Source organism: Notamacropus eugenii, chromosome 2 (genome assembly GCF_028372415.1).
Source record: "Notamacropus eugenii isolate mMacEug1 chromosome 2, mMacEug1.pri_v2, whole genome shotgun sequence".
Lineage (NCBI taxonomy): Eukaryota > Metazoa > Chordata > Mammalia > Diprotodontia > Macropodidae > Notamacropus > Notamacropus eugenii.
The window spans coordinates 224,562,428-224,588,777 of record NC_092873.1 but is presented as its reverse complement, the minus strand read 5'-3'; the positions used below and the strand labels follow the sequence as shown (position 1 = coordinate 224,588,777).

Below are 26,350 nucleotides of genomic sequence, written 5' to 3'. Positions count from 1 at the left end.
ACAAAAGAGGCACAAAGTGTCAATTCAATTCAAAACTCAATTCATCCTTCCTATCTCCGTTCTAAAGAATTACATTAGCACCATCACTGCCATGTTCCCAAGTTTAGGGTCACCTCTTTCAGCAGCCTTGGGTTTTTTGTTTAACCATGAAAAATAGGCTAAGTTACCAGTGATGGCACAGGTCCCCTGAAGTAAGGTGGTTTTTTGCTGTTCAGCTGTTTTTCAGTTGTGTCCAGTGCACCACCGACATGCCCCGATGAAGATGGGTACCACATCTTTTAAAGCTACTAGGGACCCAGCTACTACAAGAGGAAGCTACACAGAGTAACATTAGATAAGATTCATGCATTACAAGTGATGGTCCTTATTGACATGTTTCCTCAGGTGGTGTGGGGCTCGAAAGTCCAAATTAGCCACTCAGTTGTTTCCATTTTCACCTTCACTATTGCACTTACTTACAATATTTTGATGGTGGCATCTGTTTTCTTTTCTGCTCGGAATCATAGAATTTTAGACCTAGAAGGAACCACAAAGAATAGAACTCTGGATCAGGGGAGTGAGAAAGTCCAGAGTTTAAATGCTGCCTTAGATACTTATCAGCTGGGGCTATAGACATGTTGCTTATACTCTCTTATTCCCGGTTTCCTTATCTATAAAATGATAACAATACTAAAATCAGTCTCACAGGGTTTAGGGATAGAATGTGTAATATATGAAAAGCGCTTTTATAACATTCAATGTTAGATATTATTAGAGCTTAGCTAGTCTAACCCCCTCATTTTGTGAGTTAGGAAATTGAGATCCAGAGAAATTCAAAGACCCCACAACTTGTTAGTGCAGAGCTGAAGTTTGAGCCATGGTCTTCTGACCATGTCCAATACCTTCTGTGTAGCTTCCTGTTGCATCGGACATATACTAAGTGAACGATAAAACTGGAAAAAGGCCTCAGCAACCCTTTGGTAACTGAGTCACACTGCCCTCCAATATAGGTAGGATGTAATCTAGTTGCCATTTTAAGGGGCTACACCTATCCTTTCAACCTCAGGGCATCTCAGGATGGTACTTTTGCTATATATTCTCATATATAGCAGGAAGTCTCAGGCAAACCTACAGGAGGAGTTAGAAGGCCCTCTCTTCAAGTCTTTTGTATGTCTGACATAGTATGAATTCCCCTTCTACTGGGTCCCCATCTCCTACTGATGAAACCTTTTTCCCGGGAGTGACTCGAGTTTATAGCTATTCATTTGGATTTAACCTTTAAAAGGATGCTGATAGTGCCTAAATACAGACCAAATCATTCTATTTTATCTTTCTTTTTCTTCCTTCCTTATCTCCCTCTGCTCTTTCTTTCTTTCCCTTCCTTCCTTCTTCCTTCCTTCCTTTCTTTTTTTCTTTCTTTCTTCTCAAGTCTTCTTGTGCAAAATGGCTAACATGGAAATGTTTTACGTGATTTCCCAAGTATAACTACATGAGATTGCTCACCACCTCAGGGAAGGGGTGGCAGAGAGATGAATAGAATGTGGAACTCAATACAAAAAAACATGTTAAATATTGTCTTTATATGTAATTGGAAGAAAATAAAAAAATATTTAAAAATAAAAAGGATATTATGGTAGTATTCAGGAGAGCTTGTTAGACAAAGTTTGGACAGGGAAACATGCCGTGGAATGGTTTTCCTTGGAGAGAATCCTGTGAGCTTGCATGGCCCTTCCTAAGGGATTGTGGCAGCCCTCTAGTAGAGGAAAAAAAACACCACCAGATGGGGATATAACCCTGAGGCCTGCTCTACAAAGCTGGAGAGATGGAGATGTCAGAGACAAAGAGCTATCACCAGATGAGGATAAAAGGAAGGATCCGTATAATGGACAACAAACATATGGAAATCCCTTTCCTGGTATGGAGACATGGACTATCCAGGCAAAGAAAAGATGGATTTCCCTATGGGAAAGGTTTTGTTTAACTCCATCTTAACCCCAAAGTCTATACTTTCACTCCCTACATAGGAGTATAGTATGGTGTCATGAGCATTGCATAGATTTCTGAGAAAGATGGAGGCCCAAGAAAGATGGAATGGAAGTTGCATGACTCTCATGGATTTGGATGCACGTGAATCCCTTCTGTGCCTTTACTGTGTAAACAGTTCTGCATTTATATTATGTTAGCCTGAGAGAACCAAAAGGCAGATTCTAAAGCTGCCAGGAGAAATTTGGATAAGGACACAAACCAAAGAGGTTTTAGAGAGGAAACCAAAGATTGAACCTGGTCTATGGAAGCTGAAAGACTCAAGAAAGGACTATGAGTTACCCTCAAGGGTGAGCTAGAGGCAGCTCCCTCTGGGACTTTGAGAACTGGTGGATACATTTTTAACGAGCATTTACACTTGGGAAATCGGCAAAGACTACAAATTAGGGCTTGATTTATTGTTTTATCAATCATCTGCTAGACTTAATAAAGTGATGAAGAAAATGTTAATAAAACAAATTAGAATACAAGTGTGTTGTGGGTACTTTGTGGTTACTTGGAACTAACCAGTTGTTAGTTCCTCGGAACGTTTACCTCTGAACACCTATCTAGAACGTTTGCTATTTCATTTTTCATTTCCCTTCTTCTCTCATACTGCTTGATGTGAGAAGGCATAGAGGGAGGGGTTAAGAAAGAGGTCTCTGTCTTTAAAATCTTCTCTATAATTTTGACTTAAATTCTGATTAGGGAGTTGGTCTCCATAAGTATTCAAAGAGTGGAGGCCAGGTGTGCTAGACACATTGGACCAGGCATGATCATTCTTCTTTCAGGGGGGAAGAGAAGGTCCTGGTATACCTGATCCATGTTCTGTATATGCTTGTGATCTCCATATCACTGAACTAACAAAGATCATGAATTGTGGATTGAAAGATTGAAAAATGAAAAAATCTTACAAAAATTTTCACTCCAATGTATGGTGAAAAAATATAATTTTGTGATTAAGAAATAATCTTCCATTCTCTTATATTGCACAGAAACCCTAATAAAATTGTGACAAAACAACTATATTTTGTTACTATGATGGTCAATTGTTTCAGTCATGTCTGACTCTATGTGATCCCATTTTCGTGGCAAAGATACAAAAATAGTTTGCCATTTCCTTCTCCAGCTCATTTTACAGATGAGGCACTTAAGCAAGCATTGTAAAGTGATTTTTCAATGGCCATAGAGGTAATAGGATGTCCCAAAAGTTTTAATGCAATTTAAAAGCTTAAAACTGAAGTTTTAAAGTTTTAAGCTCCAAAACTGCATTAAAATTTTTTAGATACCACAAAAAAAAAAACAAAACAAAACCAGAGCAACCAAAAGGAAAAGGAAAGCAGAAAACTGAGGGAAATTGCAACAAATATCCCTGATAAAGGTCTTATTTCTCAAATATATAGAGAATTGAAATCAAAATTACAAAAATACAAGTCATTCCCTAATTGATAAATGGTCAAAGGATATGAATGGGCAGTTTTTCAGACAAAGAAATCAAAGCTACCTGTAGTCATATGAAAAATACTCTAGATCATTATTGATTAGAGAAGTACAAACTAAAACAAGTCTGAGGCACCACCTCACACTTATCAGATTGTCTAATGTGACAAAAAAAAAAAAAAGAAAATGTTGGAGGGGATATGGGAAGTTAATACACTGTTGGCAGAGTTGTGAACCGATCTAACAATTCTGGAGAGCTATTTGGAACTATGACCAACTGTGCATACCCTTAGATCCAGTAATACTACTACTATTAGGTGTATATCCCAAAAGTATCCAAAAAAGAGAAAAAGACCTAAATATAAAAATATTAATGGCAACTCTTTTGGTGATGGTTAAGAATTAGAAATTGATGGAATCTCCACTAATTGGGGAATGACTGAACAAGTTGTGGTGTATGATTGGTATGGAATACTATTTTTTATATATTTATACTGCATCTCGTATTTGACAAAAAATAAACTCTGCAAAAATCCCCTCCCCACCTACTCCCACTGAACTGATATCAATGGTGTCTGTTCATCTTCTTAAACTTCTCATAATGATAATCAATTGCCTTATCATTGGGGGATGGGTCACTTGAGATTTGGAGGAGACTGCTCAGGTTCTGGCTTCTCTGTATCTTCCACCCTGAAGGACTGGTCTTTGGCTCTTCTTTGTGATAAAATTGGTTGTGTCTCACAGAATTCACAGCCATGTTGTTTGGAACAAAAGAGGCTTCACTGACCCTTTTGTTCTGTTGCTCAGCCAGCAGGCATGCCTTGGCATCTTCTGTGGAAATCATATTTTTTATTTTTGCATCAATGCCTAAGACCCCTCAGGGATGCCACTCAACATCTGGTTGGATAGCATCTCTTCTGTTTTCTTAACTCAGGAGACTCAGATGCTTTCGGGGAGCTCACAGAGAGTTTTCAGCACTCTTCAACTTCACCTTCTGTACCTCATTTTCAAAAATTTCTTTGGTCTTCTCCAGCTCAGTTTCGGTGTATTTCAATATGGCAGCATTTTCATCCCTTCGGTTGATTCTGTTGAAAATGACGTTCCTGGCAATTTTCAGAGGAAGAAATTAAAGCTATCTATAATCATATGAAAAAATGCTCTAAATCACTACTGGTTAGAGAGATGCAAATCAAAACAACTCTGAGGTACCACATCACACCTATAAGATTGGCAAACATGACAGAACAAGAAAATGATAAATGCTGGAGAGGATGTGGGAGAGTTGGAACACTAATTCATTGTTGGTGGAGCTGCGAGCGCATCCAACCATTCTGGAGAGCAATTTGGAACTATGCCCAAAGGGCTACAAAAATGTGCATACCCTTTGACCCAGCAATATCGCTACTAGGACTATATCCCCAAGAGATCATAAAAATGGGAAAGGGTCCCACATGTACAAAAATATTTATAGCAGCACTCTATGTAGTTGCCAAAAACTGGAAGTCAAGGGGATGTCCATCAATTGGGGAATGGCTGAATAAATTATGGTATATGAATGTAATGGAGTACTATTGTGCCATAAGAAATGATGAACAAGAAGACTTCAGAGAGGCCTGGAAGGACTTATATGACCTGATGCTGAGTGAAAGGAGCAGAACCAGGAGAACTTTATGCACAGCAACAACCACAGTGTGTGAGAGTTTTTTCTGGTAGACTTAGATTTTTGTAATAACACAAGAACTTCTGAAAAAAAAAAAAAATCCCAATGGTGGACCTCAAGGCAAAATGCCTTCCACACTCAGAGAGAGAAATATGGAAGTCACTCACATAATGTAGCAGATCATGTTTGTGTATGTGTATCTGTTTGTGTATCATGTTCTGATTTGTTATACGGATTCTTTCATTTATCTTAGTCTGACTACATAGCATGACTATAGTGAAAATATACTCAATAGGAAAGTATATGTAGAATCTATACAGAATTGTATGCAGTCGTGGGGAGGGAGGGAGGTAGTGGGGGGTGGGTGGGGAGGGATAAAATCGCAATTGTATGGCAGTGATTGTTAAACATTAAAAAAATAAAAAAAATTAATAAAAAAAAAAATAAAAAAAATAAAAAAAAAAATAAAATAAAAAAAATAAAAAAAAAAAAAAAAAAAAAAAAAAAAAAAAAAAAAAAAAGAAAATGACGTTCCTAAATTGAGGTCCTCCTCTTCATTAATCCTGCCCTTGTTTCTCACCTTAAGTTTCATCATGTCCACCATTACACTATTCTAGATTTTAAAGGTATCATGCACTAAAGTTGTCTCTTCCCATTAGGCCTTCTCCTCAAGCTCTGAACTGCTTTGGTTTCCTCAAGTGTCAACCGGACCACTTCACTGCCCTGCTTGTCCAACTCTGACTCTGAGTTGGTGCAGCACTTGTGGAAGGTCTTGCTGGCCCTGCCTACATGGTCCCTAGCACCTGGGCTCCACCCAGGGACTGCAGAAGGGTCCCCCCCAAGGGCCATCCTAGCCCAATCCTATGCAGCTTCTCAGGCTGGAATACTATTATGCTATAAGAAATGACAAGCAGGATGATTTCAGAAAAACCTGGAAAGACTTACATGAATTGATGCAAAGCAATGTGAGCAGAACCAGGAGAAAGCTGTACACAGTAACAGCAATATTGTACAACAAAGGACCATGAATGGCTGAGCTATTCTCAGCAATACAATGATCCAAGCCATTCCCAAAGGATGGTGATGAAGCATGCTATTTGCTCCAAAGAACTGATATTGTCATTTTTTACTTTTAAAAAAATTTTTTGCTCCTCTTCTTGTACAAAATGGAATTGTTTTACATGATTATACATATATAATCTATATCTGATTGCTTACTGTCTTCAGGGAGAAGAGAGGGGAGGGAGGGATAGAATTTGAAACTCAAAACTTAAAAAAAATACCAATAAATGTTAAAAAATGTTTTGTGTAATTAGGGAAAAAATTTTATATGCACACACATGTATGATATATTAAAAAAAAAAAAAGTTTGGAAAACCCTGTGTGTATTAGAGCTAGGTATCAAAGCAAAGGGGCAGTTAAGTGGTACAGCGGATAGAGTGGCAGGCCTGGAGTCATGAGTACCTGAGTTCAAATTTAGCCTCAGATACTTACTAGCTCTGACATGGGACAAGGCATTTACTCCTGTTTGCCTCAGTTTCTTCATCTATAAAATGAGATGGAGAAGGAAATGACAAACTACTTAGACAAATGGGGTCATGAAATGTCAGACACGACTAGTCAACAAAACGAAAATAACAATTGAACCCAGGTCTCCTGATTCCATATTCAGTGTTGTTGTGTTTTGTTCCTCCTCCCCTCCTCCCCCTCCCCCCGCCCCCGCCATTTCACTGTTATCTCTTGAGGAACCAAGAAAGTCATTATGAAGGAAATGCTTTTGAGCTCTCTCATGAAACATGGGCAGGATTTCATCAGAGATGTTAAGTAGAGTAGAATAATCCAGACTCAGGGAATTTCTGAAGTAGGAAGGGTAGAGCTTTACTAGTAGGTAAAATGGAACCATTGAAGACTTTTTGGTTATGGTATGTTCTTATCACAACAGTCCACTACAATGATCAAAATCTGAGACATCAAACATACCCAGGCTGCACATGTCCCACAGTACTCCTGAGTGCAGTTCAAACTAGATTAAAATGTAATTGAGAAATATTTAACAAAATAAATAAAAAATAATGTGACAATAGTAATGTGATTTTCTAAGTCAATCCGTGACTGGCAGAGATCCTTATGTTTAGTGGTCTCCATTTCCATTTGAGCTTGAACCCACTGATTCTTTGACTCTAAGATTTGACCTGAAGATATCATGAAAAGCAAAAAGGATCATGGAGAGATTAAAGACAGAAGATTGATTAGGAGATCATTACTCAAGTGATGAAAACCTGGAGAAGGGTGCCAACAAGGAGAGTGGTAGGGGAAGGTTAGATTCAAGGGATATTTTAATATAGAGTGGGGTGTGATGGAGTCAGCTTTTACAGACTTGATAGCCAATTCAGTTTTCAGTGTGAGTATTTACACTTTAGAAATCAGCAAATGCTACAAGTAAATCTATTCTTTATTGTTTCATTGATTGTCTAAGCTTAGGAAAATGATGGAGAAATGGTTAATACATATTAAACTTAAAAATGTGTCATACTACATTTTTTTCCAGAGATCTGATTGTTAAATATTTACCAGCATATTCCCTGAGTAGGCTCTAAATCCTTTTTGATTAATTCAGTCCTTAATCAAATGCCTGAAATGTCACACAAATATCCCAAGGAATTCTTATTATGACAAAGTGAAGAATTCTTTTGTAATGCAAATAATTTCCTTAATTTATCTATGTCCGGTTTTTGCATGTTGAATTCCCTTGAAGCCTACCTGTGTTCTCTAATGAAATGACAAACTGAAGGACATTAACAAATCAATTAGATTAATGAATTCAGATAGAAATGAAACAAAGATTATTTTATCCAAAATGGAGATTGCTTGTTTAAAGCAAAGCAGTCTGATGTGACCTACAGTGTTTTGTATGTTGGGGTGTAATGAGGAGAGACTAAGAATATTTGTCCCACTTAAACACAGAACATATTAATTATAAATCTATTAATGAAAGCATTTACCAACCAATAGATCAGAAAAGTCACACCAAGGCCAGGCTCCTTGAGGGAAAATGAAGCAGAGAATGACATTAATTACTTGACTTAATTTGGGTAAAAAAGCTCTGAAAAAATATCCTGAATTTTCATTGACAAAGTTGTTTGTACTCTAATAAGAAATCTACATTTTGCTTAACCTGGAAATAGTGTCAGAGCTTATATTCTTGGGTTCAAAGATCACCGCAGACGGTGACTGCAGTCATAAAATAATAAAAGACGCTTTTTGGAAGGAAAGTTATAGCACATCTGGATAGCATACTAAAAATGGAGATATCAGCTTGTGGACAAAGATCTGTATAATCAAAGCTATGGTTTTTCCAGTACTAATGCATGGCTGTGAGAGTTAGACTATAAGGAAAGCTAAGTGCTGCAGAATAGATGCTTTCAAATTGTGGTGCTGGAGAAGACTTTTGAGAGTTCCTTGGATAACAAGGAGATCAAATCAATCAATACTTAAAGAAATTAATTCAGACTACTTACTGGAAGGACAAATACTGAAGCTTAAATATTCTGGCCTCATAGTGAGAAGACAGGACTCATTGGAAAAGACCCTGATGTTGGAAAAGATGGATGGCAAAAGGAGAATGGGGTGGCAGAGGATAAGATGAATAGAGAGTGTCAGAGAAGCAATGAAAATGAGCTTGAACAGACTTTTGGAGAAGAGTTGGATGAACAACTGAATGGATGAACAACACTTTGATCATTATCAAAATTAACTTGAAAAACAAATCAGTTGCTTGGCTGCTGCTGAATCTCATTTCTGTCTGGCTGATACTTTTGGCACACCTAGTACTTAAATGCATAGAAGCACCTTTTACAACAAATGAATTTGAGAAGAGGATTTCCTGAATAACTTTATGGATGCTCAACCCTCCCAAGTCAACAATTTATTAAAGTCATTGTAACCTTAAACGGGGGTACCTGGATGGCACAGTGGAGAGAGGGCCAAGCATGGAGTTAGGAAGAACTGAGTTCAAATGTGGCCTCAGACAGCTTAGTAGCTATGTGATCCTGGGCAAGTCATTTAACCCTGTTTGCTTCAGTTTCCTTATCTGCAAAATGAGCTTGAGAAGGAAATGGCAAACTGCTTCAGTCTTGTTTAAGAAAAACTCAAAAGGGGTCACAAAGTGTCGGACATGACTGAAAATGACTAAACAAGAACATTAAATAAGCTAAATTTTATGTAATAATCATGATTTTAAGAAACACTTCTTTTCTTATCTCATTCTCACCCATGAGGAAGTTTTATGGCATATATATTACAGATACTATACCAACTGCCCACTTAAACTGGTAAGTTGGGTCTTGTGGAAAGCAAAAATGCAACAAAGGTAAACTGAGGCAAGTCTTCCAGGTAAGATAACAGCTTATTAACAGTAACACACATTAATAAAGTAGGGCAAACTGTTCTTTCCTCAGTGAGTCAGTTGCTGAAAAGACAATATTTATTGAGAACCCAAAGGAGAGGGGATGGATATTAGAAAAGCATTTTAATTAGCTGCAACTGGGGAAAGTGGGCTGGCCTTCAGGTGTGGCTGATCATGCCTCTCTCTGACAATTAAGGAATGTTAATAACTTTATGAGACTCAGCTACCTTTAGTAATAATTTGGCTAGAAAAACAGAACCACTCCAATCAGGCTTCCCCCCCCACCCCATTCACCTTCTCCTTGGAGATCAAGTCACCTATAACTTTGACAAGGCAAAGTTAGGACAGCAGAGTCATCCCCTGGGGAAGGACTTAGCACAAACTGGTTCTTCTGTGTATGAGTAAACAGAAATAAAGGTCTCTCTTTAAACATTCCTTAAACATGCCTTTGGTTCCAACTAGAAAAGGTCTCATTTTGAACTAGATTGAGAAATGGAACTTGACAAATGCTAGATAGGTTGGGTTATACAGTTAATATTGGTTATTAATATTGGTTATTAAATGATGCAGTGCAATATTAATTTTCCTCAGTCCCCAGGACAAAGTTACTCTTCCTTCATCCTTCTGGATTCCAGGAGTATCCCTGAGAGGATGTAGTGTTCTTCTAATGCCCTAATCCAGTGTATTTCCCTAAACATAGATCTTTCTAATATAACTAGTGATTAATGCCCCAATATCAGTTTACCCATTGATTTCCCCTCATTATGTATTAATTAACATCAATTAGCTTTTACAAAGGGATATTTACTGATATAGTAAAAGCACAAAGCACAAAAACCTCTGAAAGTGGGACCACATTTTTCTGTACTACCTCAGTCCCTGGGAAGAGTAGATGCCAACTTAGAGTAGTTACTACCAAAACATGGACCCCACCAAATACACTTCTGGTGGTAACATGTTGGATGGATGGATGAATCACTCCCTTGCTGGCAGGCCTTCATCTCTCAGATGCTGGTCAATGAACTGCTGGACTGAATCGAGCAGATAGATCTTCAGAGCTGACTCCTTAACAGGTTCAGTTTCTGGCAAACTCTGCTATAGATGCCAGGTCCTAGACTTCTGACTTATTAAAATTCACAGGGTTGTGGCTAGGTCCATTCCATTTCCCAATAGTCATTCACCTAAGATCAGGAAAGAAGAAGCAACAGGCTCAGAAAAAAATATAAGTCATGCATTCATGACCACTCAGTAGCCTGGGTGAAAGAGAGTCTGAGGCCCCTCCCCCACTCAGAGACAGTGATAGTTATTCCTTCCATTGCCACTAGGGAGCAGTGAGAGAGTTCATCTGTTTACGCCTTCTAGCTCAGCAACCACTTAAAAGGCTTTTCATCACCACACAGAGAGGTTGATAAGCTTATAGAACACCTATGTAGATTCTGAAGAAAAGGTCAGGCACTCCATTACATATTCCCAAGTTCACTAAGTTCCCATATAGGTAGGCAGAGACCCCAGGGTGTGTTCTAAGGGCAGATTCACCTATTGGCCAGTCCTCCATTTCAATTACTTATTTAGTATACCACAAAATGCCCACAGAGTTATGGTTCATTGACAAATATACTCACTCCAAACATCCAGACATGTGCCTGATTGTTCTACGTGACTTTCCTCTATGCCCTACCGTAAATTTTGCACAGGGATTATGTCCAAAATGTTTTAAGCCTTTTTCACAGTCTCTTGACATTTAAAGTCTACTAATGAAACATGAGAACTATATATTTGTTATCCCTAAATCTCACTATATAGGCAGCTGAGTGGCAGAATGGATATAGTACTAGACTTGGAGCTAGCAAGACCTGAATTGAAATCTGACTTCAGATATTTTCTAGGTGTATGATCCTGAACAAATTTCTCTTCCTCAGTTTACTCATCTGTAAATAGGGATAATAATAATAGTACCTTTCTCTAATATTATAATAATAATAATTCCCTTTTGGAACGTGTTGCAAACCACTCAACTCCCTTTGAATTATCATCAACTTTAAATATTTGAAAACCATAGTGTTTCATAATTAATACCCAAATAGCAACATTGGATGAATATTTGTGTTAAACTATTTAATATTCACTTCCAGAAATTAATCAATCAACACAGTAATCCATCAAGTACTGAATATGTGTGAATAATTCTTCTAGAGGTATTAGTGAGTACAAAGTCATCTGAACTACATGTTTCATTTTTCATCCAGTCATTCAGGCATCTACCCAAATCATCCCACCATCTGCCCTTCATTGTGTACACTATTCCTCTTTCCCCTCCCATGTTTCCATATCTCTCTCTGTCTCTCTGCCTCTGTCTCTCTGTCTCTGTCTGTCTGTCTCTCTCTCTTTCTCTCTCCTTCCCCAAACATTAATCAAATCAGTATTACTATTGCTTCTGGAAAGAGTGTGACAATTTATTGTCCTAGGGCACTTCTTACCATCCCCGTGACTTCATTGAGTAAATTTCCTTCCCTGACCACCATTTTTCTATATGTATTGTTTAATGCAAGCTTTCAGTTCATTCATTCATCCTTCCATCAATCTATCCATCCATCCATCCATCCATTCATTCATTTAAATCCAATTGACATGCATGTCATGGCGTCACCTCCCTGGTGTCATATTCTTCCTTGAGAATGAAGGACAAACAACAACAACATTCATTCATCCAAAGCAGGATAATATAAGATAATCACCTATGATGCTTTCTTAGTGCAGTCTGGAAGGACAAGTCATTTACATACTGAACATATGCCTAACAACAGAGGCCAGTGTATAATGTGTTCTGTGAGTGGTACAGACGGAAAGGTAAGAGCTATAGGAACTCAGGAGAAGAAGGATCGGTGAGGTCCGGAGAAGTCTCAGAAGACTTTATAGTGGATCTTGAGTATAAAGATCGTGCTTTTGGGTTCATTAATTGTATATGTTAGTGAAAATTCTAGAAATAGATTGAATTGTTGATTATAATGCAGGTCTTCACATCACTAATAAGGATCTCTATTCATTCCTCCTCCACCCTTTTTGCCATGTATTATAAAGGCCAATGTCACAATTTGAGTCTTAGCAGAATATTCATTGGAAATTTTCCCAGCTGAAAGAATCCTATGAGACACACATTTTATTTTCCTGAGGGTCCCACAGGGTCAGCATTTATGTCCCATAATGAGATAGAGTGCCCTGAGTCAGCTTAGAGAGATAAGCAGGGTCTTGGAATATGCATTGGCAATGGTATCTGTTGCCTGAACAATTTTCAAATGTGCTCAGATAATTTTTAAAGAATATGCGTGCTGCATATTAAATAAGCATTGAGGTCCCTGGTGGCACTGACTCAATTCAGCACTTCATTCTCTATTTCCCTGTACCTTTGGGGGCTTGAAGCTAATTTCCCTGGTTGATTTGGGTAACAGATTCTCTGGCTCAATCTATTCTAACCTTTCATCAATTTCCTCTCTTCAAGTATCTGGATATACCAAAGAGCAAGATGAAAGACTCTTCTCCAAAAATGGTAGCTTTCATTTTGACTCAGCTGATTGAACCATGAAATCTGTCACAGGTCACCTCGGGAAGGGTGAAATTGAACTTCTATCATGCTATGCTATCCTCTGGGGTCTCAGCACAGGGGGCTGTAGCTAAGTTAAACCAAAATGGACAAAAAGAAAACAAATGAGACCAGATGAACATCTTTATTTATATTACTGTGGTAATGAGTAATAGTACTGTAGAATGAGAATAATAGCTAGGTCTTGCTTTACTTGATATCTCTTTCTGAGTAATTAAATATAAATGATTGTAAAGTACTATTTACTTATATTGTACCTTATTGATTTATTCTCTCTATATTTATATATCCACTTTATAGATGAAATAATGGGGCTTCCATCTACTAGGAACATTTGCTAACAATCAAATACAAACTATCTTGAGAGTGGAGATTCTGGGCTCTGCCACTCTTTACCTGAATGACCTTGACCAAGGCACTTTACATCTCTAGGGCTCAGTTTCTTCATCTATAAAATGAGGAACTGGTATAGATCAGAACCAAAATCTATTATTTTAAGAGGTTAAGTAGAGTGGTGATTCAGCAAATGAACAGGAAGGAAGAAAAAAGAAAGAAAGAGAAAGGGAGGAAAAGAAAAATGAAGGGAAAGAAAAAGAAAAAAGAAACAAAGACAAAAGAATAAAGGAGGAAAAAGAAACAAAGAAAGAAGGAAAGGAAGGAAGGGAAGGAGGGAGGGAGGAAGGAAAGACGAAAGAAAGAAAAAAGAAAGAAGAAAGAATGAAAGAAAAAAGGAAAGAAAGAAAAGGGAAAAAAGCAATTACTAAATGTTTACTATGTGCAAAGCATTTAGTTGGAATTGGAGTCATAGGTTCAAATTCTAATTGTGCCACTGTGTGACCATGGGTACTTCAACTGCAAAATGAGGGATTGGACTACATTACCTGTAGGGTCCCTTCCAGCTCTATGATTCTCTGATAATAATGTATAGGAGCCACTTACTAACACAGTACTTCCAAATGTACCTGCTGAAAAACAGTGCTCTACTGCCATCTACAGAGTCAAATAAATACTCCTCCCACCCATTTTTGGATCTAATAACATCTTCCATTTCACTAATTTAAAAAAAAATTAATTTGTTTTTGATTTTCAACAATCACTTCCACAAGTTTTAAATTTTCTCCCCCTCCCTCCCTTTTCCCTCTTCGAGACAGCATGCAATCTTATACGGGTTCTACACTTACATTCTTATTAAACAATTCTCTAATTTTTTTAAAGGAGTAATAAATATATGGGTCTAGGTGGTGCAGTAGATAGAGTGCCAGGCCTGGAGTGAGGAAGACCTGAATTCAAATTCAGTTTTAGACACTTACTAGTTTTGTAACCCTGGGCAAGTCACTTAACCTTTTTTGCCTCAGTTTCCTCATCTGTAAAATGAGTTAGAGAAGGAAATGACAAACCACTCCAGTATCTCTGCCAAGAAAACCCCAAAAGGAATCAGAGGCTTGGACACGACTGAAGCCACTGAGCAACAACGGCTAATCAAATCCATGGATTGACTGATTGATTGAGTCTTACTGCCTCCACTGAGTCTTAACCTTCTGTAATTTGGTACAAATAATGAATCCCTAGAAATGATCTCATGTATTCAAATTTGCACTATTTGAAATTAGAACTATATAAAATATGGTCATTGATTCCAGCCCAATGGAAATATGCAGTGCAAATTCGAATACTGCAACCCTTTCAAGGGAGTCATTCTCACTAATCAGGATGGGCATTAATTGGGGGGAAAAGGAAGTTGGAACTCTACTGTCTATACAGCAAGTGCTTGCATCTGCTGGAGAAAGCCTATAAGCTTTCCCATCAGGACTCTGGTAACACAAAACCCTTGTAGCTGCCTGTAGAGAGGCAAGTGATTGAGCAGAGGACTAGGGGGTAAAGACAGAAGCGGCCAAAAGCTGACTGAGCTATTAAAAGGGACCCTCCTCTAACTGGAGCAATGAGGTTCTTCATTAAGCATAAAATTCTCTCTCTTCTGTCAATGAATACCAGGAAACTGGGGTTCAGAGAGGTTAGGTGGTTTATCTACGGTTACATAGGTAGTAAATGGTAAAGATGGGGTCCAAACTTGGGTCCTCTGACTTCAAGTTTATTTTTGTAACACAGATCTCCAGTAGGAATTTAATAATATGTGTTCAATTGGTCATCCACTCCCTGTGATTCTACTTCCATTAAAATCCCATACAAATTTTTCTTCCCAGGGTGCCTGCAACTTAATTCATCTCAGCTGGCTAAATTATCTTGCAACTACGTGGGTAGATTGCTGCTCTAGAGTCAGGAAGAGCTGAATTCAAATCCAAGACCCTATATTTATTAGTGCTATGTAAATGCTAGTTATTTTATTATATTTCTTTATATTTATTTTGCATATGCTTACATATGTCCTTATCTCCTCCATTATAAAGTACAGTAAGTTACTTGAGAATAGTAATTATTTTATTGTTTTCCTTTTTGTTCCCAGTACCCAGTAAAGTGCCTAGCACATAGTAAGCATTTAATAAATATTTGTTGATTGATGGACTGATTGAAATGAACTCATTTAAGCATTAGTCGTTATCTTCTGTAGCCATCAATTTCCTCTTGACCTTTGTTATTTTTACTTCTTTCAATCTCAAAGCTCTTTTTGCCAGAGAGATGGAAGCAAAATGGGAGACTGATATTACTTTCTCTCTGTCATCTGTTAACATCTGCCCTAAGCAGTGGGGCTACTCCTTCTCACTGTTGCTCTGGATAGAGCTTCAAATGCCCCCTTTGTTGTATTCGATATTTTATTTTGCAACCTTTCACTTAGGCTGTCTTCATGACAGTGTTGCAAATCTGTGTATTTGTCCGTTGTGATCTGTTCTCAGTTCCATCTTTTGTACATATCCATTTAGAATCTGATTTCTTTTCATTAATGAAATACTTTTTTTAAATACCCAGAGGAGAGCAGAAAGAAGTTCAGAAATGGACATAGGCAAGCAGGAACTACCATGTTAAATTTAATATGTACTTTTAAAGAAACCAAATGGTACATAATAGAGATTCAAGATTTTGCACAAAATACTTCTTTCTTGTTCTTTGTGTAAGGAAATGTTCATATTTATTCATATATTCAAATGTTCGTATTTTTAATAATAAAAATGAAAATTTCAAAAAATCTGTGTTCTTAGGAGAACTCAGCCATGTCTGTTCCTTTAGAGGCTTCTATCTTTTCTTCCTCTTTGGAATCATTCATTATTGTGCTGTCAAAAGAGTTGTAAGTAGAGAATTGCACTGAAAGATCAAATGTGGAGAGTATTGATGGCCCTTGCAATTCTTTAGCAAGTTGAAATAACTGAATTTAGCACATAGAATATTCAGCTAAAATAGGAAGCTGAGGGTTGAGGGTTCTTCCCTGGCTCTTCTCCTTTCATAGAGTAGTATCTCACCTGCCTACAAACCCCTCAACTAAGAGCACTTTCCTATCACTTATCCCTGGAGTAAAAATTTTAAGTCAAGGTTCTAGTTGTCTGTTTTATTCTTGATAGCCTCTTACCTCTTACTTGAACCATATTGCCTTTAGAGTTGCATGCCATAAGCTCATACCTAGCTTTTCATTTTTAAAATCTACTTTCCTAAAGTCTAGGCAGGGATGGGAAACCTGTAGCCTCAAGGCCACATGTGGCCTCCTAGGTCCTCAAGTGTGGCCCATTGACTGAATCCAAATGCAACCAATATGCCTTTGAGGCTGCAGGTTCCCCACCCATGGTCTAGAGGATTCCTATCATTCCTCTTCTTAGTTATTAACAACTCTAACTTTCTCCAAATTTTCCCTTCTTTTTCATTTTACCTACTAATTACTATTATCTGGTAGGAATGAAATCTAGGCATCTAGTCAGGGGGTGAAGAAGGAGAGGGAAGTTTGAGGAAAGAGGAAGGAGATATCTACGCACAACATTTTGATGATCTAAAAAGATCTGAAAGGTTTTTTTTAATTATTTATTTTTAGTTTTCAACATTCACTTCCATAAGACTTTGAGTTCCAAATTTTCTCCCCATATCTCTCCTCCACCCACCACAAGATGGCATGTAATTTGATATGGGTTCTACATATATATTCATATTTAACTTATTTTCACATTAGTCATATTGTAAAGAAGAATTAGAACCAATGAGAGAAACCACAAGAAAGAAGAAACAAAAAAAGAGAGGGAACAAATAATATACTTCGATCTACATTCAGACTCCCTAGTTCTTTTTCTGGATGTGGACAGCATTTTCCATCATGAGTCCTTTTGGAGTTGTTTTGGGTCCTTGCATTGCTAAGAAGAGACAAGCTCAAGAAATATTTTGTAGCAATCACTTACCCCAAGAACAAGTGACTGTGCAGAAGGGAAGTGGTCTGGGGGGATGTTGATCTCGGGTCCTTGCAACTACTCCTTAGTAAATATTCCTTTGTAAAAGCTAATTGATGATAGCTAGTTAATTGATATCAGGGAGACAATTGGTGAAATAAGATTGAGGGATGTGGAAATTGAGTGAACCACACTGACTCCATCTTGTGACTCAATCTAGCTTTCTATTCAATTATGGTCCAGTTTCTGTCATGTGAGAAAACTTTATGCAATTATAGGAATAGTGAGAATATTTTATTGTATTGTATTCCCTGCATGGCTGGGAAGCTGGACCACCTCTACCTGCTTCTTTTTTTTTTTATTTTAATTTATTTATTTTAGTTTTCAACATTCATTTCCACAAAATTTTGAGTTCCAAATTTTCTTCCCATTTCTCTCCTACCCCACCCTAAAACACCAAACATTCTAATTACCCCTATCACCAATCTGCTTTCCCTTCTAACTTCCCTCTCTTCCCTTATCCCCATCTTCTCTTTTGTCCTATAGGGCAAGATAAATTTCTATACCCCATTACCTGTATTTCTTATTTCCTAGTTGTATGTAAGAACAACAATTGTTCCTAAAACTTTGAGTTCCAACTTCTCTTCCTTCCTCCCTCCCCACCCATCCCCATCAGGAAGGCAAGCAATTCAATATAGGCCATATCTGTGTAGTTTTGCAAATGACTTCCATAATAGTCGTGTTGTGTAAGACTAACTATATTTCCCTCCATCCTTTCCTGCCCCCCATTTCTTCTATTCTCTCTTTTGACCCTGTCCCTCCCCAAGTGTTGACTTCTAATTGTTCCCTCCTCCCATTGCCCTCCCTTCCATCATCCCCCACACCCTGCTTGTCCCCTTCTCCCCCACTTTCCTGTATTGTATGATAGGTTTTCAAACCAAAATGAGTGTGCATTTTATTCTTTCCTTTAGTCGAATGTGATGAGAGTAAGCTTCATGTTTTTTCTCTCACCTCCCCCCTTTTCCTCTCCACTGAAAAGTCTTTTACTTGCCTCTTTTATGAGAGATAATTTGCCCCATTCCATTTCTCCCTTTCTCTTCCCAATATATTTCTCTCTCACCCCTTAATTTTTTAAATATATGATCCCATCCTATTCAACTCTCTGTGCTCTCTGTCTCTCTGTCTCTGTGTGTGTGTGTATGTGTGTGTGTGTGTGTGTGTGTGTGTGTGTGTGTGTGTGTGTGTGTGTGTAATCCCACCAACTACCCAGATACTGAAAAAAGTTTCCAGACTTACAAATATTGTCTTTCCATGTAGGAATGTGAACAGTTCAACTTTAGTAAGTCCCTTATGATTTCTCTTTGCTGTTAACCTTTTCATGCTTCTCTTCATTCTTGTGTTTGAAAGTCAAATTTGCTTTTCAGCTCTGGTCTTTTCATCAAGAATGCTTGAAAGTCCTCTATTTCATTGAAAGACCATTTTCCCCCTGAAGTATTATACTCAGTTTTGCTGGGTAGGTGATTCTTGGTTTTAGTCCTAGTTCCTTTGACTTCTGGAATATCATATTCCACGCCCTTTGATCCCTTAATCTAGAAGCTGCTAGATCTTGTGTTATCCTGATTGCATTTCCACAATACTTGAATTGTTTCTTTCTAGCTGCTTGCAATATTTTCTCCTTGACCTGGGAACTCTGGAATTTGGTAACAATGTTCCTATGAGTTTCTTTTTTTGGATCTCTTTCAAGTGGTGATCAGTGGATTCTTTCAATATTTATTTTACCCTCTGGTTCTAGAATATCAGGGCAGCTGTCCTTGATAATTTCATGAAAGATGATGTCTAGCCTCTTTTTTTGATCATGGCTTTCAGGTAGTCCCATAATTTTTTAATTGTCTCTCCTGGATCTATTTTCCATGTCAGTTGTTTTTCCAATGAGATATTTCACATTATCTTACATTTTTTCATTTTTTTGGTTTTGTTTTGTGATTTCTTGGTTTCTCATAAAGTCATTAGCCTCCATCTGTTCTGTTCTAATTTTGAAAGAACTATTTTCTTCAGTGAGCTTTTGAACCTCCTTTTTCATTTGGCTAATTCTGCTCTTTAAAGCATTCTTCTCCTCATTGGTTTTTTGAACTTCTTTTGCCAATTGAGTTAGCCTATTTTTCAAGGTGTTATTTTCTTCAGCATTTTTTTGGGTCTCCTTTAGCAAGGTGTTGGCCTACTTTTCATGATTTTCTTGCATCTCTCTCATTTCTCTTCCCAGCTTTTCCTCCACCTTTCTTACTTGTTTTTCAAAATCCTTTTTGAGCTCTTCCATGGCCTGAGCCCATTGAATATTTATTTTGGATGTTTGGGATACAGAAGCCTTGACTTTTATGTCTTTCCCTGATGGTAAGCATTGTTCTTCCTCATCAGAAAGGATGGGAGAAGATATCTGTTCACCAAGAAAGTAACCTTCTATAGTCTTATTTTTTTTCCCTTTTTTTGGGCATTTTCCCAACCAGTTACTTGACTTTTGGGTCTGTCAAGAGTAGCGTATACTCTGGAGATCTGTAAAATCTCTGTTCCTCCAAGGTGGCACAATCAAGCATGTGCACTGGTCTGGGAGCAGGTAGAGATTGTTGTGCCCAGAATCTTAGCAGAGTTTCCTCTTCACAACCACCTCTTCTCCAGTTCAGCCAAGCCAGCACTGGGGGCTGAGATTCAGATAAGCTGCAGAGGCAGGACCTCCATTCAGTGTGAGATAAAGATCAGCTGCTGCAGGGCCTCTATACAGGGCTGAGGTAAGAATCAGCTGCTCAGTGCCCCAAGGGGTTTTACAATCCAACAATGGATGCAGGCTGCTGTAGGGGCTGCTGTGGGAACTGCTACTGCCTGTGCAGTGTGGCCTTTGCGGCAGCTGCCTGAGGCCAGAGCCATGGGAAGACCCTTCTCTGTTCTCGGCCAGCTGAAAAAACCCTGTCACTGACCTTTGTTGCCTGTGGGTTGCGGGATCTGTGAACCGCTGTTCCTCTAACTGGAGATTCCACCCCCAAGGCCTACTCACATCCTCCTCCCACAGCTGCTCCACTCAGTGTCAGGTGTGACAGACGTTTCCGTTGGCCTTTCAGATCATGCTGGGCTGGAAATCTCCTCCAATCTGTTGTTTTGTGGCTCTGCTGATCTAGAATTTGTTGAGAGTCTTTGTTTACAGGTATTTTGTGGGCTGTGGGGGGACAGCTAGCATATGTATGTCTTTCTACTCTGCCATCTTGGCTCTGCCCCCCTGAAAGATTTTTAAGTTGCCTAAATCAAGGAATTGGACACAGTTATCTTAGAAGATAGTGAACAATAGTTAATGAAAACCTCCTTCTTTCCTTCTTGTCATGTTTTTTTTAACACTCAAGCGTAAAATTGCTGAATTGAACTTAATAGACCTGTGTATGTTTGTCCTTCATTGCTGAAGAAGACCATGCCATCAGAGAATTGATGACATGATTTGCACTTGACTTTATTTTGAGTGAAGGAGGGCTGTGTAGGTCACCAGCCTCACTTCTCCTCCAGAGCCATCTAAATCCAGTGACCAGATATTCATCAGGATGACTGGAGATGATCCAGGAGAGGCAATTGGGGTTAAGTGACTTGCCCAAGGTCACACAGCTAGTGAGTGTCAAGTGTTTTGAATAAGATATAGTAAGCACTTACTCTATGCCAGGCACTTTGGTAAGAGCTGATGATACAAATATAAGTAAGCAAGATAGGTGGGCCCTGTGCTCAAGCAGTTTTCCTTCTCATAAGACAATAAAACACATATAGAGTAACTCAGGGCAAAATGTGAAATATTTTTCTTTGAAAACATCATTTTTGAACTTAGTGACTCAAAAAGTCTAGTATTTCTAGTTTTTATTTGGGTATTATTAGTAATTCTTGACAAAAATTCAATACTCCTTTCCTTGACCAGCAGAGGGAACTAGCTATCTATTATTCTCTATTTCTTACCAGCCTTTTCAACACATTTTACTAATGAAGGTGCCTACTACAAGTTATCTTTTGGCTATCTTAGTGGTTTCTGGTGAATTCTTAGTAAAAAACAAAACAAAACTTAGTTATAAAAGTATTATTACAGTTGGCTCTTCATGTATAAAGCTTGGCATGTGTGTCAAAACATATGATTCTCCCAACTTGTTAAAGGGTTAAAAACAATAATGAAACTTCAACTAAAGTCTCTTTCTCTGCATAGAAAGTATTAAAATCCCTATGCACTCAATGTCCTACATTAATAGGTAACGATTGAGTTATGTAATATATTTAGTTACTGAATTTTTAGTTCTTCCTAACGAAACACACAGTATTTCAACCCACAAAACACATTAAAAGTAATTAATTGAAGGCAAATTTTCCCTTATATTATAAATTCTGTTACATTTTTAGTAACATGAATGTCAACCTGTAATTAACAGCTTGTGTAGGTCCAGTCATCAAAAAGTTGCAGATCTTTTCAGACGCCAAAGCTGGAGTGGGTGATATACCTACATAAGACCAACCCCCAAGAAGAACTGAAAGAACCAGTATAGCCTATCACCACAGCCAGCCCCCTCAGTGTTCCATTTCTCATTGTGATTCTGTGTGCATGGACCACGCCTCAAACTCACTGAGTGGGAGTCCTATCATTTCCCAATAGCATCTTTGATCTGCTCTTTTTTATTTTCCCAGATTGATGTCCTCAGCAATGAGCCATCTCTAAATTTGTTTCCTTCAGAGAAGTAAATTCCAGAGGACTTTATTCTGTACTCACATTTATAGATGTTGGACCCCTGTAACCCTCTTTTGACTGATAGACAATTCTATTAACTGCTGAAAGACCTTTGTAATATTGCTCTCCAGTGCTGTGATTAAAATAATTGTCTCTGATTCAATTCAACTCAATTTAATTTATGAAGTGCCTACTCTGTTGTATTAAGTGCCGAGAGGGGATACAAAGTTATTGCTTTGCCTTCATAGATCTTACAGTTTGATAAGAGGATAAAGACAAAAATAGAGAACTATCATGCATGACATTACATGAGTATATAATACCTAAGACATCCCCTTCTAACATATGACATCCCAGAAAATTGGGCCAAGTTCAAGATAATGCATATATCTTCATCTTCTCAAAAAATGTAACTCATGACCCTCTCATAACATGTTTATTTTTATTAGTCAAGTCAAATCAAGAAGAATTTATTCGGGGTTTGCTATATATATCAAGCACTGTGCTAAGCACTTAGGACAACAAATATAAGTAAAAAGGAAAACAGTACCTGTACTCGAGGAGTTTGTATTCTAATGGAGGAAGATAACATGAGAGGGACCTGAAAAGCTGTGGGGGTGCAGGGGTACCCACGTTGGGGCAAGGTGGTGAAGTCCTCAGAAGTGGAGTCAGGAGAGGAATGAAAGATGGTTGACTTGGGCCTTTCCTCAAGATGGAGGTTCTGGGAGGAACTCATCAATGAGAAGGGAGACTGTAGGGTGGAAGAGGATTCCAATGTGAGAAGGCTTCAGGGGTGGAGAGATGTTTCAGGGTGTGGAAGTAGCTGAAACATGGTATCCAAGTCCATAGAGTGAGAAACAGAGCCAAGAAAGGAACGAGTCAGCCAGATGACACAATTAGTTAAAATCAAAAGGTATTTAATGAATGATATGAAAAGAAGCAATAGAATACATTCTTGATAAACCTAGAGCCCACTCTTCCACAGTTAAACATACCATTCATGTAAAGAGTGAACATGCAAACAGGGAACATGTGGTCAGAGTAGCTATGGAGAGGTAGACCCGCATAAAGAACATATATTAACAGGATACACTCATAGCAGGGCATGTCATGCCTCTGTTGCTAAATGATCACCATCATTTGGTGATGTCATCATGCTTCTCCTTCTGGTTCTACTACTTACAGGATTCACTGGTATGCAGTCTCTACCAGGCGTATGTGTGTGGGATTTAGTCTCTGACAGGCTTTACTCCATGATAGTTTTATTGATTGATGAACATCTCTTTGATACTAGTTTCTAAGCTTCACATGACAACCATCTCACCTGATTGGTTAGGTACAGCAGTTAGAAAACCTCTCCTTGACAATCCTTTTGTAATAGTGAAGACTAAGAGCCATCATGCTCATCTAGAACCAAAGGCAGGCAAAGTGCCCCCAAGTGAAGATTATGTATAGTATTTTAATTCTCTACATCTGGGACAAAGGCCTGGTCCTGTGTCTTCATTTTTTTTTTTCTAATCATAAACCATAAAACCCTTCAGAATCATTTCAGAAGCTGCCCTTTCAACAGGCCACCAAAAGTTGTCTGGATCTGAGGACCCCCATCTCCATTCCCACCTAATTTTCTCAAATTCTTGATCTTTTTTTTGGTCTTCCACGGAAATGAAAGAGGAGGGAGAAAGGTAAAGAATTAAACACTTCAGGTACAGATCACCACCTCAAACTTTGCTTCAAATTCTTGACTTCATTATGTATATGTGGAGGGCAACAAATCTCTAGCAAATGTAAAAACAAAGAAACCTTGCAAAGAACTGAAAACAAGTTAGATATCCACTGATTAAAGAATGACTAGGCAAATTGTGATATGTGGTATATGAATGTAATAGAAAATTGTATGTTTTAAGACATGACTAATATGATGAGTACGGAGAAGCACTGAAAGACTTACATGAACTGATGCAAAGTGAAGCAAGTAGAATCAGGAAAACTATACACAATGACTATAACAATATAAATGGAAAGAACCACCTCCACAAAACAACAAAAAATGAATCTTGAAAAATCATAAAGAATAGGTATTATCCCAAAGAAGAAATATGATAAGATAGCTCTCTCTACTACTTTGCAGAGACTATGGGTCCACAGGTGTGGAAAGTTTCATACACATCAGATTTTTTCAATATGTTCATGAGTTTCACTGATTTTTTCTTTTCCCCCTTCTTTTAAAATTCTTCATTCTAAGAGTTGGTTATCTTGGAGGTAAAGGAATAAAGGTGGAAGTGTAAGTGATATTAAAAGAAAAATTACTGATAAAAATCTACTTCAAACAATACCAGCTTTTGTTACATTACACTTTAAAAAATCAAATCTGCTCCTCCCAACAACCTTGTGTGATAGACAGAACTGATATTATTTTCCCCATTTTACAGATGAGGGAACTCGGGCTCAGAAAGATGAAATAACTTGCGCAGTATCTCACAGAGAGTAAGTTTCAGGGTTGGATTGAAACTGATATTTTTTCCTATCAAATACAGAATTTTTTTTCACAAAGATAACATTTCCTTTAAGACTAGAAAATTTAGTAATAGATTGCAGAAGACCTTGAATATTAGTTAAAAGAGAACTTTGCTTGGCAGACAAAGGGGTGCAACTTTTGAGCAGAGCAATGACATAATGAGATCTCTACATGAGGAAGCTTAATCTACTATCAGTATAAGGAATACCAGAATGGAGAGCAGAGAGCAGAGGTGGTGAGACCTGTAAGACTATTGGGTAGCTGGTAATGAGGACTTGTACTATAGTGTTGATAATGGAAATAGTAAGGAAGAAGCATATGTGATGTATATGACCAATATGAGTGATGTAGAATCAATAGGACTTATAAATCAAAGGGAAACGAAAGATGTGAGAGGTGGAATGAAAGAAACCACCATACTTTCAAATAATGGAGATCTAAAAAATGTTTGTGCAACTGACAGAAACAGATTAATAAAGAATAAGAGAAGACATTGGAAGAGAGATAAGCTTAGGTATGAGGTTCTAATAGGACTTTTAACCTCATCTAACCATAAGTATCCCACAAGGCTCTGCCTTTTCTCCCTGTACTACTTCATTTGGTGATCTCATTAGCATCCATGGATTTACTTATCATCTTTATGTTAATGATTCTCAAATCTATCTTGGCCTAACTTCTCTACAGACCTCCAGTCTTGCATCTCTAGGTGCTTTTCAGACATCTCAAATTGGATGTCCAGTAGACATGTTAAACTCAATATGTCAAAAATGGAACTTATCTTTCCCCTAAAGCCTCTATAGCTCCTAGCTTTACTATTACTTGTCAAAGGCAACATCAGCTTTTCAGTTTCTCAGGCTCACAACTTGGGTGTCATCCTTGATTACTCACTATCTCTCACTCTCCCCACTCCATATCCAATATTTTGCCAGCATCTATTGATTCTACCTTTCCAACATCTCTCAAATAGGCCCCCTTTTCTCCTCTGATATTGCCACCACTTTGATGCAGCCCCTCATCACCTCATATTTGGACTACTGCAATAGCCTGCTGGCGGGTCTACTTGCCACAAGTCTCTTTGTACTCCATTCCATCCTCTATTCAGCTGCCAAAATGTTTTTCCTAAGGTGCAGGTCCAATCATGTCATTCCACTGCTAAAATAAACTCCAATGTCTCCTTATAACCTTTAGAAATAAATGCAAAATCTTCTTCTTGTGTTTCAAAGTCTTTCATATCCTAAGGCTTTCCACTCGCCTTTCCAATCTTCTTACACTTTACTCCCCTCACCTCTATAGACTCCCTGGCCTCTTTGCTGCTCCACACAGGTGACCTTCAATCTCAGCTCTCAGCATTTTAAATGGCTGTGCCCTACATCTGGAATGCTCTCCCTCTTCATATCCACCTGCTGGCTTCCTTGGCTTTCTTCAAATCCCAACTAAAATCCCATTTCTACAGGAGGTCTTTCCCAACCCTTAATTCTAGTACCTTATCTCTTTTAATTATTTTCCATTTTTCTTGAATATAGCTTGCTTGCACATACTTATGTGCTTGTTGTCTTCCTCTTTACATTATAAGTTCCTCTTTTGCCTCTTTTCGTATTTCCAATATTTACCACAGTGCCTGATGTATAGCAGATCTTTTTCACTATTAACCAGCTACATAAGCAGTAATCTTTTAGGCATCCTACA

At 38.0% G+C, this 26,350-nt stretch overlaps 1 long non-coding RNA gene and 1 pseudogene across 1 annotated transcript; both read right to left on the bottom strand.

Annotated features, from left to right (window-relative positions):
* LOC140523833 (uncharacterized) lies at nt 1–21,939 on the bottom strand. The gene is made up of 3 exons (XR_011973484.1): nt 21,844–21,939; nt 10,378–10,687; nt 1–516 (listed from the first exon to the last, which is right to left on the bottom strand). It is a non-coding gene; the product is annotated as an uncharacterized lncRNA (long non-coding RNA).
* Nucleotides 4,007–5,950, bottom strand: LOC140530420 (splicing factor C9orf78 homolog pseudogene; annotated as a pseudogene).
* Nucleotides 21,940–26,350: the final 4,411 nt, after the last annotated feature.